Consider the following 14,095-nt stretch of genomic DNA (forward strand, 5'->3'; position numbering starts at 1 on the left):
TTTCATGTACCTACTTCTGCAAATCTTCTAATAAAGTTTTCAATCAATCAATCAATCAATCAAACCATTTGATGATGGTGGCTGTATGGACTCCATAAGCCATTCCTGGAAAGACGGCTCCCCTGCGTTCCTCCAGTGTCTCATAATGATTTGTTTTCCAACCATTATACTGGTCTGAATAAATTCTGCAGCTCCACATAGAGACGTCATTTGTGGATCACTGAGAACATACAGTCTCGGACAAAACTCAAAGTTGTCCTGGGTAATGTTTTGCACCCATTCGTGGATCTTTCGCCAGTAATTTTGAATCATAGGACATTCCCAAAGTAAGTGAACCAGGGTCCCTTCCGGCCTGCAACATTTCCAGTAATCAGCATTGTCCTTGAGCTTCAGCCTGAACATCCTGGAGGGGGTCCAGTAGAACCGGTTAAGAACCTTGAACTGGATCAATCTAATTTTAATGTCTCTCGATACTCTCTTAATGTTCTCACATATTTTGTCCCATTCTTTTTCTGTGAAATCAATTTTCAAATCAACTGACCAAATGACCTGACATTCGCCCTCTATTAAATGATTTCTTGTTTTGTTTTATTTAACCAGGAAAGGGGGGGGGGGGATTGAGAGATTAAACATGCAGGTAGGTAGGCCCAGGATGGATGGTGTTAGCTGGACTGGGGGAGTAGGGTGAGGGGTGTGTGGAGGTCAGGCAGGCAGACCGTCTGATCCGCACCCAAGCGACCCCAGGTGTCGTTATGTGGTACAGCATTCAAGAGGGTCCTATCCAAGACAGGCAGCAGCAATTATTTAGCTACAGTAACATTATTTAACCTATGTTTATATTGTTGGCTCTCCAGCTACAGCATCAGAGACCCCATTCACCTTGGCAAAGAAGGGAACTTTGACCAATGACAAGGTGGAGGAAATTCACAGGGCTGTTACCAGGTTTGTGGTCAAGGGACTGCATTCCTTTTCCACTGTGGAATCTCCCTGTTTCAGGTAAAGTGACGTGAAAACAATATTTGTTTACTTTATGTTTATAAATCTGTGCCATTAGACAATTATGTCAAAACAAAACAAAAGTCAAAATGACTAATAATAAATATCCTCAAATATGTTTACAGAGAGATGACCACCGCCCTCAATCCTCGCTACAAACCGCCATCCAGGGATGCTCTGTCCAATACCCTTATTCCTGCATGGTACTCCGTAGAAAAAGAAAACCTCATTAAGGAATTAGCACACATAAATGTGGTTGCTATTACCTGTGATGGGTGGACGAGTGTGGCACAGGACCACTATTTAACGGTTACTGTGCACTACTCGATTCATGGCCACATTAAGCAGAAGGTGCTTAACACCAAAGCTATGTATGAGTCACAGACAGGCCTGGTGGTGGCAGAAGAAATACATGGCATTCTGGATGAATTTAAGTTAAACAAAAAAGCTGTAGCCGCCACAGTAGACAATGCCAGCAACATGGATGTTGCATTGAAAAATCTGCCTACTTATTAAAAGTGGGGTGCTTCGCCCATACCCTAAACCTTACAGCCCAGAAGGTTTACTCCATCAGTGCAGTTACACAGTGGTGTGCCAGACTGCGCACAGTTGTGGTGTGGCTGAAGCGGTCCACCCTGTCCAAACATGTCCTGCGGGAGAAGCAGCGACTTCTGAGTAAGTAGCGCCTATAAATCTCAAAAGGTTATGTTTGTTTCAAACATCTTCAGCAATGTAGATTGTAATTCAAAATGTGTTTCAGACCTGCCAGAACACAACATGATTCTGGATGTCAGAACACGGTGGAACTCCCTGTTCCTGATGGTAGAGCGGTTTCTGGAGCAGTACCCAGCCATCCAGGCAGCTTCACTGGACCAGCGACTCAGAAAGCCAATGGAGAAAGACAGGTGATGGACAAGATGGGTGTATTTTACTTAAGCACACTTTATGAGTTAGCAATAACATTTCACTGCACATTATACCTGTGTGATGGAGTATGGAGAAGTGGACCTTGAAAAGATCAGTTGTTAAACAACTTTGTTGATATTTTTTATTCTTTATTTTATCTTCTTTTTTCACCCAGGCTGGAAAGGCTCACAGACAATGACTTCCAGAAAGCAGAGGAGTTTGTGAACGTCATGAAGTTGCTGTACACCTCAACCCTCTGCGTATCCAGTGAGAGGTCCCCCACATGTGGCGAAATTCTCCCCATCCTGAACAAGCTGGAGAAGCATTTCAGGGTGATTGAAGGAGACGACACTCAGTTCACCCGTGCTGTGAAAGAGGCGGTCTGGGGAGATCTGAAAAAGCGATACCAGGTATTTTCCATTTCCAAGCATAGCCTATGCTTACAAGAGGGCAAACCACATAATTTCACTGTTAGACACTAAACAGTTTGTCATGTTCATTTACAGAATCCAGATATTCAGAACTTTCTCCAGGAGGCCACTTCGATGGACCCTCGCTTCAAAGGCAGATTTAAATATGCTGATGCCTGGGAGAGGTTGAAGAAAGCAGCAGTTGCCAGTGCCAGTGCAACAGAACAGGTATTTTATCCTCATCCTTGTTTACTATGTGTCCTATAATACCGTTTTTATGATGAAGTATTGCTATTTATGTGCAAAATTGTGCCTACAGCTTCCAATGGCGGGCACAGGGCCAGGGGAAGAAGATTCAGATGAGGACAAGGCAGAGGAACATGTAAGTTCATAAATAATCATGGAATACCTCAAATGAACGAATGCAATTTTTTAAGTATGTTTGTCTAAACACTACTTTTATGTATTTTTCAGCACAAGAAGCGTGCCAAAAAGTCAGCCCTAGAGGAGCTGTTTGAGGATGAGGACCTAGAGCTTCTTCAGGAAACAGAATCAGAATCAGAATCAGAATCAGAAGACTTTTATTGCCATGACATGTAAACATGTTAGGAATTTGGTTTGGTACCATGGAGCACGGTTTACAGAAGGACAGGTGCAAGACAGGACAAGACAGTGCAAACCAACATCAAAGTGCAAGAGTCATAATTAATATAAATATAAAGTGCAGAGATCAAGTGTTCAAGTGTTCAAGTGTTCATATCCAGACAGTGCAAAGCTCTCTGGGTGGGGGTGGAGGGAGGGTAGATAGATAGGGGTCAGGTCAGGGGGGGGGGGGCAGCGGCATTTAGGGACCAGTAATAGTGCCCTCCCCATCACTGAAGTGGTCCAGAAAGAAATTTAACTGTACACAAGTTTGTCTTCAATCCCATCAGGTCAAGACCCTGTAGCCTGGTGGTGGGGTAAGCGGGACAGCCTCCCCATACTGTCTAAGCTTTCAGATAAATACATGTGCGTACAAGCCTCATCCACACCATCTGAGAGGGTTTTCTCATGTGCAGGTCATGCAATTAGTCAAGAGAGGTGTCGTATTTTGCCAGAGAAGGCAAATATGCTGATCTTTTTGCAAAAGAATTGCTGAGGTAGGAGTTTTATTTTTATTTATTTTAATTTGAGTGTATATTTAACTGTAATATTATATATATGTATATTGTGCCTCAGTCAGCAGGAGTTTTATTTTCATTTATTTTAATTTGAGTGTATATTTAACAATATATATTGTGCCTCAGCAATAAAAAAGTGAAAAGCTGTTTAATGTTGTCGACCGTGTTATTATTATATATATATATATATATATATATATAATATATATATATATATACAGTATGTCATTTAAAAAAATCTAAAGTACCGAATTAAGTACCGTTTCGGTACCGGTACCGTTTTTAAAGTATCGGTTAGGTACCGGTACCGGATAAAACCCAAACGATACCCAACCCTAGTCACGACGAGAAAACGCTGGTGATGTGGTACCCCATGCAGCTCGCCGCAGATATCAAGTTGCAGGTGCTCCCAGGGTTGAGATGGCCAGTCCAACGGCTGCATGGGCGGGGGTGGAGCTGGAGCCCTGGTCTTACCACTAAGGAGACAGGCAGTGCAATCCTTGACCAGGGTTTCGAGTTCCCTGTCGATGCCTGGCCACCACACAACATCACGACAGCGCTGTTTGAGCCTGACTATGCCCAGGTGACCCTTGTGCGCCATAGCAAGGATACGCGCCCGAAGGACACCTGGGACCACAGTGCAGAACCCGCGAGCGACACAGGTCTCATTCCAAACCGACAACTCCTCCCTGATCCTGGAGTAAGTGAGTAGCTCGTCAGGTACTCTTGCCGGCCACCCCTGCGTGATGTAGGTTGAGAGTGTAGAGAGGGTGGGGTCATCGGCTGAGGCATCCCGGAGCTCTTTCAGCGACACCGTCTCCTGAAGGGGTGTGTGGAGGAGCTGGACGAGGTCATGCTCAGCCTGGTCCAGTCCGGGGGTCAAGGTTGGGGCTGTGGGTGGGCTGGGGATTGAGCGTGATAGCAAGTCGGCTACCACGTTGTCTCGTCCTGGCGTGAACTGTAGCCGATAGTTGTACTGCTGCAGGCGGTCGGCCCAGCGGTGGAGGCGGAGTGGCTTGTGACCGGTGCCAGACGTGGCCAGGAGGGTGATGAGGGCCTGGTGGTCTGTCCTTAGTGTGAATAGACGTCCATAGAGGTACATGTGCCAGCGCTCACATGCCCAGAGGCATGCTAGGGCCTCCCGCTCCCCCACCGAGTACTTCTGTTCCGTGGGGCTGAGAGCACGGGAGGCGAAGGCGATCGGTCTCTCCACCCCCCCTTGCAGCTGGGACATCATAGCACCAATGGCTGTGGCAGAGGCGTCGCACGTGACAAGAGTGGGGCTGGCCAGGTCGAAATGCGCCAGGACCGGTGGCGAGGTGAGTTGGGCCTTCAGGAGGCGTACGGCGTCTGAGCAGGCAGACGTCCAGAGCCAGGGCTCGTCATGCTTCAACAGCTTCCGCAGTGGTGTGGTTGTGGCCGAGTACTGTGGCAGGAAACGGAGGTAGTACGCCGTCATGCCTAGGAAGGAGGCCACCTGAGCGGCTGTGGGCTACGGGACATGATGGATGGCCTCGGTGTTCGAGTGCAGCGGGTACGTGCCATCAGCTGAGAGGCGGAACCCCACAAAGTCAATGGCTGGGGCGGCGAATACACACTTCTCACCATTGAGTGTGAGGTGATGCTTGGCCAATGCACTGAACACACTGTGGAGACGCTCGTCGTGGCTCTCGACGGTGGCCCCGTGAACCACAATGTCATCCAGATAGATGGCCACACCTGGGATCCCAGCGAAGATGGAGGCCATGATCTTTTGGAAGCAGCTGGGGGCGGAGCTTAAACCGAAAGCCATGCGTTTGTAGCGGAAAACCCCTCTGTGAGTGATGAACGCTGTGAGGTTGCGGCTCTCGGGGTGTAGTGGCACTTGGAGGTAACCCTTTTTTTTGTGATCAAATATTTCTTTATTTTCTTTTAAAACAAACAAACATAATGACAAAACAAGACAACAAGGCCACATCCTGCAATCAACGCCCCCAACAGCCCATACAACCACGCCACAACACACAAATTACAATATAGCTTCTAGGTATTAGGGAGTCGGGACATACATTACAAGTCGGGACCCACAACGTAAAAGAAAGTAAGACAAATAACCCCCACCCACCCACCCCAGGGACCAGAGGACAAGTCAGTTACAGTTGTGATGACCAACACTCAACTCAAAAGATTTTTCAGATCAACAGCTGTGGATATCCACAAATTAATATTTGCCTCTTTAGCACCATGCATACGGGCTGTAGAGAGTTCCAAATAAACAACATCCAAAAAACTTAAAACCCATTGTTTGAATGAAAGTGAATGTGGAGGCTTCCAACGTGTGGCAACCATTTTTTTTGCTGCCGTCAGACCAGCAAACAGAATGCGTTTTTTAGTTTGAGGGAGGAGTAACAGGGAAAGATCATTGAGGATCAATACAGAAGGAGAAGGGGGTATAGTCACAGAGAGCAGAGCAGAAAGTTTAGAAGCGACCATTACCCAAAACTCTGTAACCTCTGGACACTCCCAAATCATGTGAATAAATGTGCCCACAACCCCCAGAGGACACAGAGTACAATTGGGGTCATTTATGATTTTCATAATACACATCTTCCGAGGAGTCATATAAGTCCTATGAATAAAATTATAATGAATTTGTTGGTGATCAGGATTCCTTGATGTTTGTAGGACATCTGACCACACTTTATCCCAGTCAAATTCTAGGTCTAGGTCCGGAATGTCCACCTTCCATACCGATCCAACTGCCAATGGGAGGTATGTTTTCTGCAAGAAGTACCCATATAATGTGGAAACTATGCCCCTCGTACTACCCACCCTGTCCAGAACAACAAGCACCGGGTGCCTGTGAAGTGGCTCCTTCCATGGGACCCCATAGGTTTTCATGGCAGCCCTTAGTTGTAAATAAAAGAAAAAGGAGGAGCGTGGTAAATTAAACTGAATTCGTAACTCTTCAAAAGAGTGAAGACCTTTATCCCCAATAACATCGCCCAATGAATGAATACCCCCGTCAGCCCATTGTTGGCATCTAATCGGACGCCCCCCAATTAAGAGTGCATCATTATTAAATATTGGTGAGCAGGGGTTCCATCCAGAGGGCAGTTTACATGTTTTTGTCATTGCTCGCCAGACACTGATTAATTGGGAAATAATTAGGCCAAACCGTCGCCTACACTGAGCAGGTGGAGTGTTGGAAAACAGCACCTCCTTCAGGGTGAGAGGGAATGTCAATCCCTCTTCCAAAGCACGCCAAGAAACCTCAGCCATGGGATTAAACCAAGTTACCAGAGGACGCAGTGTGAAAGCCCAATAGTAAAGTTTAAAATTAGGTAGAGAAAGGCCTCCATTCTGTCTCTCACGCTGTAATGTGGTCAATTTAATTCTGGGTCGTTTACCTCTCCAGATGAATTTAGTAACTGCAGATTGCAATTTGTTCCAATAAAGAGCGGGGGGAGGAAGAGGCAGCATAGAACTTACAAAATTAATTCGGGGGAGCACATTCATTTTAACTATGGAAACCCTAGCCCTCAGGGAATTCGGCAGTGCCACCCATCTGTCCAAATCCTGTGTTATATTGGAAAGGAAATTCTTAAAATTGGTATTAGCTGTAGTCAGCAGTGAGGGATAGATGTCAATGCCTAAATATTTAAATGTGGTAACTATCGGAATCTGGGAGGGCACAACTGCACTCCTCATGGCCTCATTTAGCGGCAAGAGAGCAGACTTGGTCCAATTTATTCTGTATCCAGAAATGGCGCTAAAAGCATCAAAGATGGACAGAATATGGGGAATGGATTGAGGAGCATCATCTACATACAGAAGTACATCGTCTGCATATAGGGATATGTGATGCTGAGTGCCACCGATAGAAATTGGTGTGACTATGGTCGACTGGCGGACCCTCTGAGCCAGGGGCTCCAGGGAAAGCGCAAATAGTAATGGGCTGAGCGGACATCCCTGTCTGGAGCCTTTAGCAATCGCAAACGGTGACGAAAAGTTCCTCCCAGTCATTACCATTGCAGAAGGATTGGAATAAATCGTCTTGATCATATTTAAAAACATCGTACCGAAACCCAATTTTTCAAGGACCGTCCATAAATAGGACCACTCTAAACGGTCGAATGCTTTCATAGCGTCCAGCGACAGCACCGCAGTAGGAGAATTAAATGAGGTAGCACCATCTATGATGTGTAAGAGTCTCCTCATATTGTCTGAAGCCAATCTGGTCCTGATGAAGCCTGTCTGGTCGCAGTGAACCAATTTGAGCATGTAAGTCTGTAACCGGCGTGCAAGAACCTTGGCATAAATTTTAATTTCGGAGTTTAAAAGGGAGAGCGGCCTATAGCTCCCACAGTCCAAGGGGTCTTTGTTTTTTTTCAGCAGCAGGGAGATCAACGCTATATTAACATCTCTAGCAAAGGAGCCCTTCTCAATAGAGAACAAAATCATTTCATGCAAAAGTGGGCCTAAAATGTCCCAGAAGAGAAGGTAAAACTCAGGTGGTATGCCGTCAATGCCAGGAGACTTGCCCCTCTGCATATCTTGAGCTGCCCCTCTGAGTTCTTCCAGGGAGATAGGCCGGTCGAGAAATGCAGATTCATCTGCTGCGAGACTAGGCAATTGCAGGTCATTCAGAAATGAGTCACAAGCAATTTTATCATGAACAATCTCAGAGCTGTAGAGGTCAGCATAAAACGACCTAAAGGATGAATTAACATGCAATGGATCCGTGCAAATAACACCATTACTTGTCTTAACAGCAGAAATATCCGCAAACCGCTCATTAACCCTAAGCTTCAAGGCCAATAAATGGCTGGGTCTTGCACTGTTAAAATAGTAATTTTGTCTGACCCGGTGAATAAGGAATTCTGATCGTTGTTTGAGTAAAGAGTTTATTTATTTTTTAACCAAATTGCGCTGTAATGCGGTGTTGTCGCTGTACTTAAGCTGAAGTGAATTATCCAGGCGAGCATATTCAGATTCAAGTTGATTTAATTTCTCTGCTCTGGCCTTATTGCGAGTTGAGGAAAACAGGATTGTGTTGGACCTTATGAAACCTTTGACGGCATTCCAAAGCACTCTCGGGTCATCAACCGTACCCTTATTTATGTTTACAAATTCTTCCAGTTGTGGTTTAAATTGCAAAACAAACGATTCACTACGTAAAAGGGTATTATTGAAACGCCATCTAAGGGCCCTATTAGTCCTAACTCTAAGTGAGGCTGAGCAGACCACTGCTTTGTGATCAGAAGGAGCAAATGGTACATGGACCACGTCAGCTATTTCAGAAAAAAGGTTTTTGGAGGCAAAAATAAAATCAATTCTTGAAAATGATTTGTGTCTCGCTGAATAACATGACAAATCCTTAACCGAGGGATTAATCAAGCGCCATGAGTCAACAACGCACAGAGCATTGGCCCACGCACGGAGAGCATGTGAGGCTTGTTTCTGATCGCTGGCTTCGGACGCCGTGGTTCTGTCAATTTTATAATCCCATACTGCATTAAAGTCCGCTCCCACAATAAATTTGAAATCTGGAAATTCCAACATTTTATTGGTCAGCAAATCATAAAAATGTTTATCATAATTGTTAGGTGCATAGGCAGAGGTCAGCACAATTTTTTCCCCCTCTAGTTGAATTTTAGTCAAGGCTATTCTACCCTCCGGATCGGCCCAATCTCCCAGGATGTCATATTTCAAAGTACGGCGACAGACGATCGCCACGCCCTTAGATCTAGTGTTGGCAGCCGATGAAGCAATCACATGATAATGTCTGTTAGCCAGACGATGGGTGTCTTTAGATAGAAGGTGTGACTCCTGTACTAGAGCTATATCAACTGCTTTTCTTCTGAGGAAATCCAAAAATGTTGTACGTTTATTTGGCGAATTGAGCCCCCTGACATTCAGGCTCACAATCGTGAGTTTAGTCATAACACGTTGCTATGTTTTGTAAACGAGTGTTATTATCTGAACGAGTAACCCCTGGTCCCTGTGAAAAATAAAACCCAAATAAAACCCCAAAACAAACAACAGATAGAGAAATGAGGGGAAGAACTATCCACCCCTGCATCTCAGCTCTCGATAGTCGCTCGCGACTCCCCAACTACTCTGGCAACTATCCGATAAACAAGAAGAAAAAAAAAAAAAAAAACGACACCTCCGTGTACAGTGGTTCTGTCTTCCCTGTACACCCTCTAGGCATCTTCAGCCCCGCTACAAGTACAAAGTTCTATTCTCACTTTAATGACAGCCCAAGCATAGTGAGCAAATGAAACAAAACAAGCATATATCATACATTTCATCGTCTATGCATTAAACGAAAGCGTAGCATATCTTTTTAAACAAGGACCAATTTCATAGAAATAATTCAGGCCAAGATCTTACATTGATCTTACATTGTTCGCCGTGTGCATAGTCCCGTACAGCTAAGGGTTAAACGTTGTGGGGGGGGAAAAAGGACAGGTGTCTAGAACACACACACACACACACACACACACACACACACACACACACACACACACAAATAAGAAATAAAAATACGTTTTAAAAAAAGAGCATGGAGGTAGTGATCTAGACGTCGCTTTCCTCTTCAAACGAAGCCGGCATAAATCGTTATTATTCGCCGTGTTGAAATAGGCTAAGAGTTAGGCGTTTGAAAAAAGTCAGATGTTTACAACAAAAAATAATGGAAATATACTTCCAGCCATAACTTTCCTCTTCAAACAAAGTCAAAGGAGATCAGTCTTGATCAGGCATACACACACAGGGAAAGAAGAGGGAGAAAAAAGAGTCTTACTGTGCGTTGATCATCGTTGTTCTGCTACTCCATTGCTTAGTGTCTCCAAAAAATCCTCTACCTCTGTCGGTGTTTCAAAAATATATGAACGGTCGTTGTGGGTTATCCTCAGGCGCGCCGGGTAGATTATTCCATATCGAATAGCCTTGGCCCGTAGCCGCTGTTTAACGTCGTCAAATCGCTTCTGCTGTTTATGAACTTCCATGGGTAGATCTGGGAAAAACATGACGTGCTGATTCTTGTAGAGGACTCTCCCTTTTGCCCTGGCTGCATTCGCGACGCGCTCCTTATCCTTGTAGTTTAGGAATTTCATTATCAGAGCCCTCGGTGGTGCATCGGGATTGGACCTTGGGCCAGAGATTCGGTGAGCTCTCTCGATGATCAAAGGAAAGCGTAGTGTCCCCATATCCAGGGCTTCGGGAATCCACTGCTCCAAAAATGAGCAAGCATCTTTTCCCTCCGCACCCTCCGGGAGGTGGACCAGCCTCAGGTTCGATCTCCGACTGCGGCCTTCTAGATCAACTAGTTTGGAGGTGAGCCTAATAACTTTTTCTTCCAGAGCGCTGGTGGTTACGTTCAGGGTTCCGATGTTGCCCTCGGCCTCCGAAATGCGTAGCTCCGCCTGTGAAACTCGGCCAGCACACTCTTTGACTTCTCTGCTGATATTGTCCATTACAGACAGAACTTTTTCAAGTTTACCGGAGAATTCAGCTTTCATGTCGAGGATGGCCTTGAGAATATCCTCCGAGCCCACGGCGCTGTTCGTACTGCTTTCCTCAATGTTGTCTGGAGCTCGCGCAGCGCTTTCGTCCTCAGAACCAGTCATTAGGCCTATAGTCAGTGGCGGATTAAGGTGGTCAGTGGCCCTAGGCTACTCCTTTGTGTGAGGCCCCCCCCCCCTTTTTTTTTTTTTTCTCCATTTGTTCCCTTTTTTTTTCCATATTTTTTTTTTCCTTTCCTAACACCAGGGGAGCCACCCCTCCTAAATTTCGTTGTTTGGTACCTGTACTGTAGCAATGACAATAAAGTCCATTCATTCATTCATTCATTCATTCATACACGAGCCTCCCCCTCCCCAAAATACACAACTCACGAGCACCCTGCACACACAGACCACTCATAATGCTTTACCATAAAACACATTGTGCTTTAATAACATAATGCAAACAATTAAAAATGCACTGAAAAGGTTGTTATCATCCTGAACTATCTCTGTTGCTCACCTCACCTCAGTTCTGTCTCTATTGCTCTCCTCTCCTGTTGTCTGTCTCTCTGTTGCTCTCCTCTCCTGTTGTCTGTCTCTCTATTGCTCTCCTCTCCTGTTGTCTGTCTCTCTGTTGCTGTCCTGTTGTCTGTCTCTCTGTTACTCTCTTCTCCTGTTGTCTGTCTCTCTGTTGCTGTCCTGTTGTCTGTCTCTCTGTTGCTCTCCTCTCCTGTTGTCTGTCTCTCTGTTGCTCTCTTCTCCTGTTGTCTGTCTCTCTGTTGCTGTCCTGTTGTCTGTCTCTTTGTTGCTGTCCTGTTGTCTGTCTCTTTGTTGCTGTCCTGTTGTCTGTCTCTCTGTTGCTGTACTCTCCTGCTGTCTGTCTCTCTGTTGCTCTCCTGTTGTCTGAGAGAGAGAGAGAGAGAGAGAGAGAGAGAGAGAGAGAGAGAGAGAGAGAGAGAGAGAGAGAGAGAGACAAAATCAATACAGCAACAGTCCAAATTACATCCACAAAATAAGAGATAGATGCCCAGATTAAGGCAACACAATCATAAATGGTCCTACCCTTAGAAGGTCTTTTTCCTTGATTTTCTGGCAGCAAAGTCCTTAATGAGGCTGGTGTAATCCAATGTGCGCAGAATGTCAGACTCAATTGACATCAGGCACAGGTGATTTAGCCTCTCTTGGCCCATTGTGGATCTTAGTTTGTTTTTGACAAGTGCCAGTTTAGAAAAAGACCGCTCCCCGCTGGCATTCGTTACAGGCAGAGTCATAAACAGTCGGAGTGCAACATCAACATTGGGAAACACTGCCTGTATTTTTCTTCCTCTTATAAGTTTCAGCAGTGACCTCGCTGAGGTGTCCTCATTTTCTTTAATGAATTCCCTGAATTGTCTGATTTCCTCCAAAAAATCTTCCTCCAGATCACCTGCATATTTCTTCTGCAGATTAGCCGCTCTTGTGCGAAGATCTAGCATGGAGATGGATGGAATATTGTTCAAAAAACCAAATGTCTGCTGAATATCTTTGTATGAGTGATACCTCCTCTCTAGTTCCATGACGAGTCGATCTATGACAGTGATATAAACCGTTACTTTAAAGTTGTCTCGGCCTGATCGCTCACAGTCAGGTTCAGTGGATTCATCTGCCTGTTTTTTTCGTCTTCTCTGCCTCTGTGTGTCTGCTTTGTAGTATTGGGACAACGGGGACATGTTTTTTGCAGCACTCTCAAACTTGTCAAAATCGTCCCGAAGACTGGCCACGTAATCCCTCAATGAGTAGACTAAATCAACCGCATTACATAAATCCAGCTCTACTGCCTGTAGAGCTTCGCTAGTTTTGTGAAAGCGCTGCAGTATGGTGTTCCACATAGAACACAGAAAGGCGTTCTCTAATTTTTCCATCTTTGTGTAAAGTGTCGTGGCTTCATCCCGAGTAGTGCCAGTTTGGATCGGGTCATCGCTCATCTTCTTCAGTGACTCTTGGATGTTGGCATAGTTCTGGTGTAGTGCTTTTGTTGCTTGCGCATGTGCTGACCATCTAGTATCTGACAAACTTTTCAATGTCTCCAGCCTCTTGTTGTCAATAACATTTAGCCCCGCAGTTATTATCTGCCAACGCGCCGTGGATTTGGAACAAAAATTATAAAGTGTCAGTACAAAATAAAAAAAATCCATTGTCACAGGGCAACAATCTACACCGGCAACTCCCACTAAATTGAGTGTATGCGCTGCGCAGGGTACCCACTCGGCCAAATTATTTATCTTCTTAATGCGTGCTTGCAAACCACTGTAAATGCCGGACATGTTGGCTGCATTGTCATAACATTGGCCTCGGCAGTTATTGATGTCAATGCCCATTTCTTCCAAAACGCCAAGAACAGACTGATAAAGTGACTCCCCTGAATGACTCTGAATTGGCAAAAACTTGAGAAAACGCTCCTCCACGCATCCATCTGGTGACACATATCGTATGATGAATGTGAGCTGGTCTGTGTGTGCAACATCTGGTGTAGAGTCGACGCTGATTGAAAAATACTTTGCTATTTTTACCTGACTGATTATCTCAGCTAGGACATGCTCTCCCATCAATTCAATAAATTCTAAGCATGTTGTTGATGAGAGGTAAGATGTGGTTCCCTTGCCAGCATTTCCATATTTGTCTATGTGCGCTTTCAAGAATGGATCAAACTCACTGATCACTTCCAACACACCCATAAAATTCCCATTATCAGGCTGGCCAAAGGTTTCACAGTGTCCCCTCAATGGTAATCCTCGCTCTGCAAGAAACTTCACCACTACAACCACTCGCTTTAACACATCTGTCCAATAAGCACACTCGTTGTCAAACTGCTTTTTTAGTTCTGAGTCAATACAGCCAGCAGCAGCGCTGCGCATCACATAGGAAAGCATAGCTTTCCTGTGGCTTTCGGAACCTTCATGCTCAGCCAGACACACTGCTGCGTTTTTCCAGTCATTGTAGCCTGTTTTGAGTCCTGATTTATGAGCACCGTCTGCAAATAATTTACATGCGAAACAAAATACTTTTCCTTTTGCAGGTGAATAAATTAACCTCGAGGCATGGTTTCGCCATTTGACTTTTTTCTTTTAAATAGTGTTTTTGATACCTCTTC

General features: G+C 45.1%; 1 long non-coding RNA gene across 1 annotated transcript; it reads left to right on the forward strand.

Annotated features, from left to right (window-relative positions):
- Positions 1-2,405: 2,405 nt before the first annotated feature.
- On the forward strand, positions 2,406-2,852 carry LOC308149530. The gene is made up of 3 exons (XR_013937252.1): positions 2,406-2,540; positions 2,632-2,694; positions 2,787-2,852. It is a non-coding gene; the product is annotated as an uncharacterized lncRNA (long non-coding RNA).
- Positions 2,853-14,095: the final 11,243 nt, after the last annotated feature.

The sequence above is a fragment of the Nansenia antarctica genome (assembly GCF_963989245.1).
Source record: "Nansenia antarctica genome assembly, chromosome: 2".
Lineage (NCBI taxonomy): Eukaryota > Metazoa > Chordata > Actinopteri > Argentiniformes > Microstomatidae > Nansenia > Nansenia antarctica.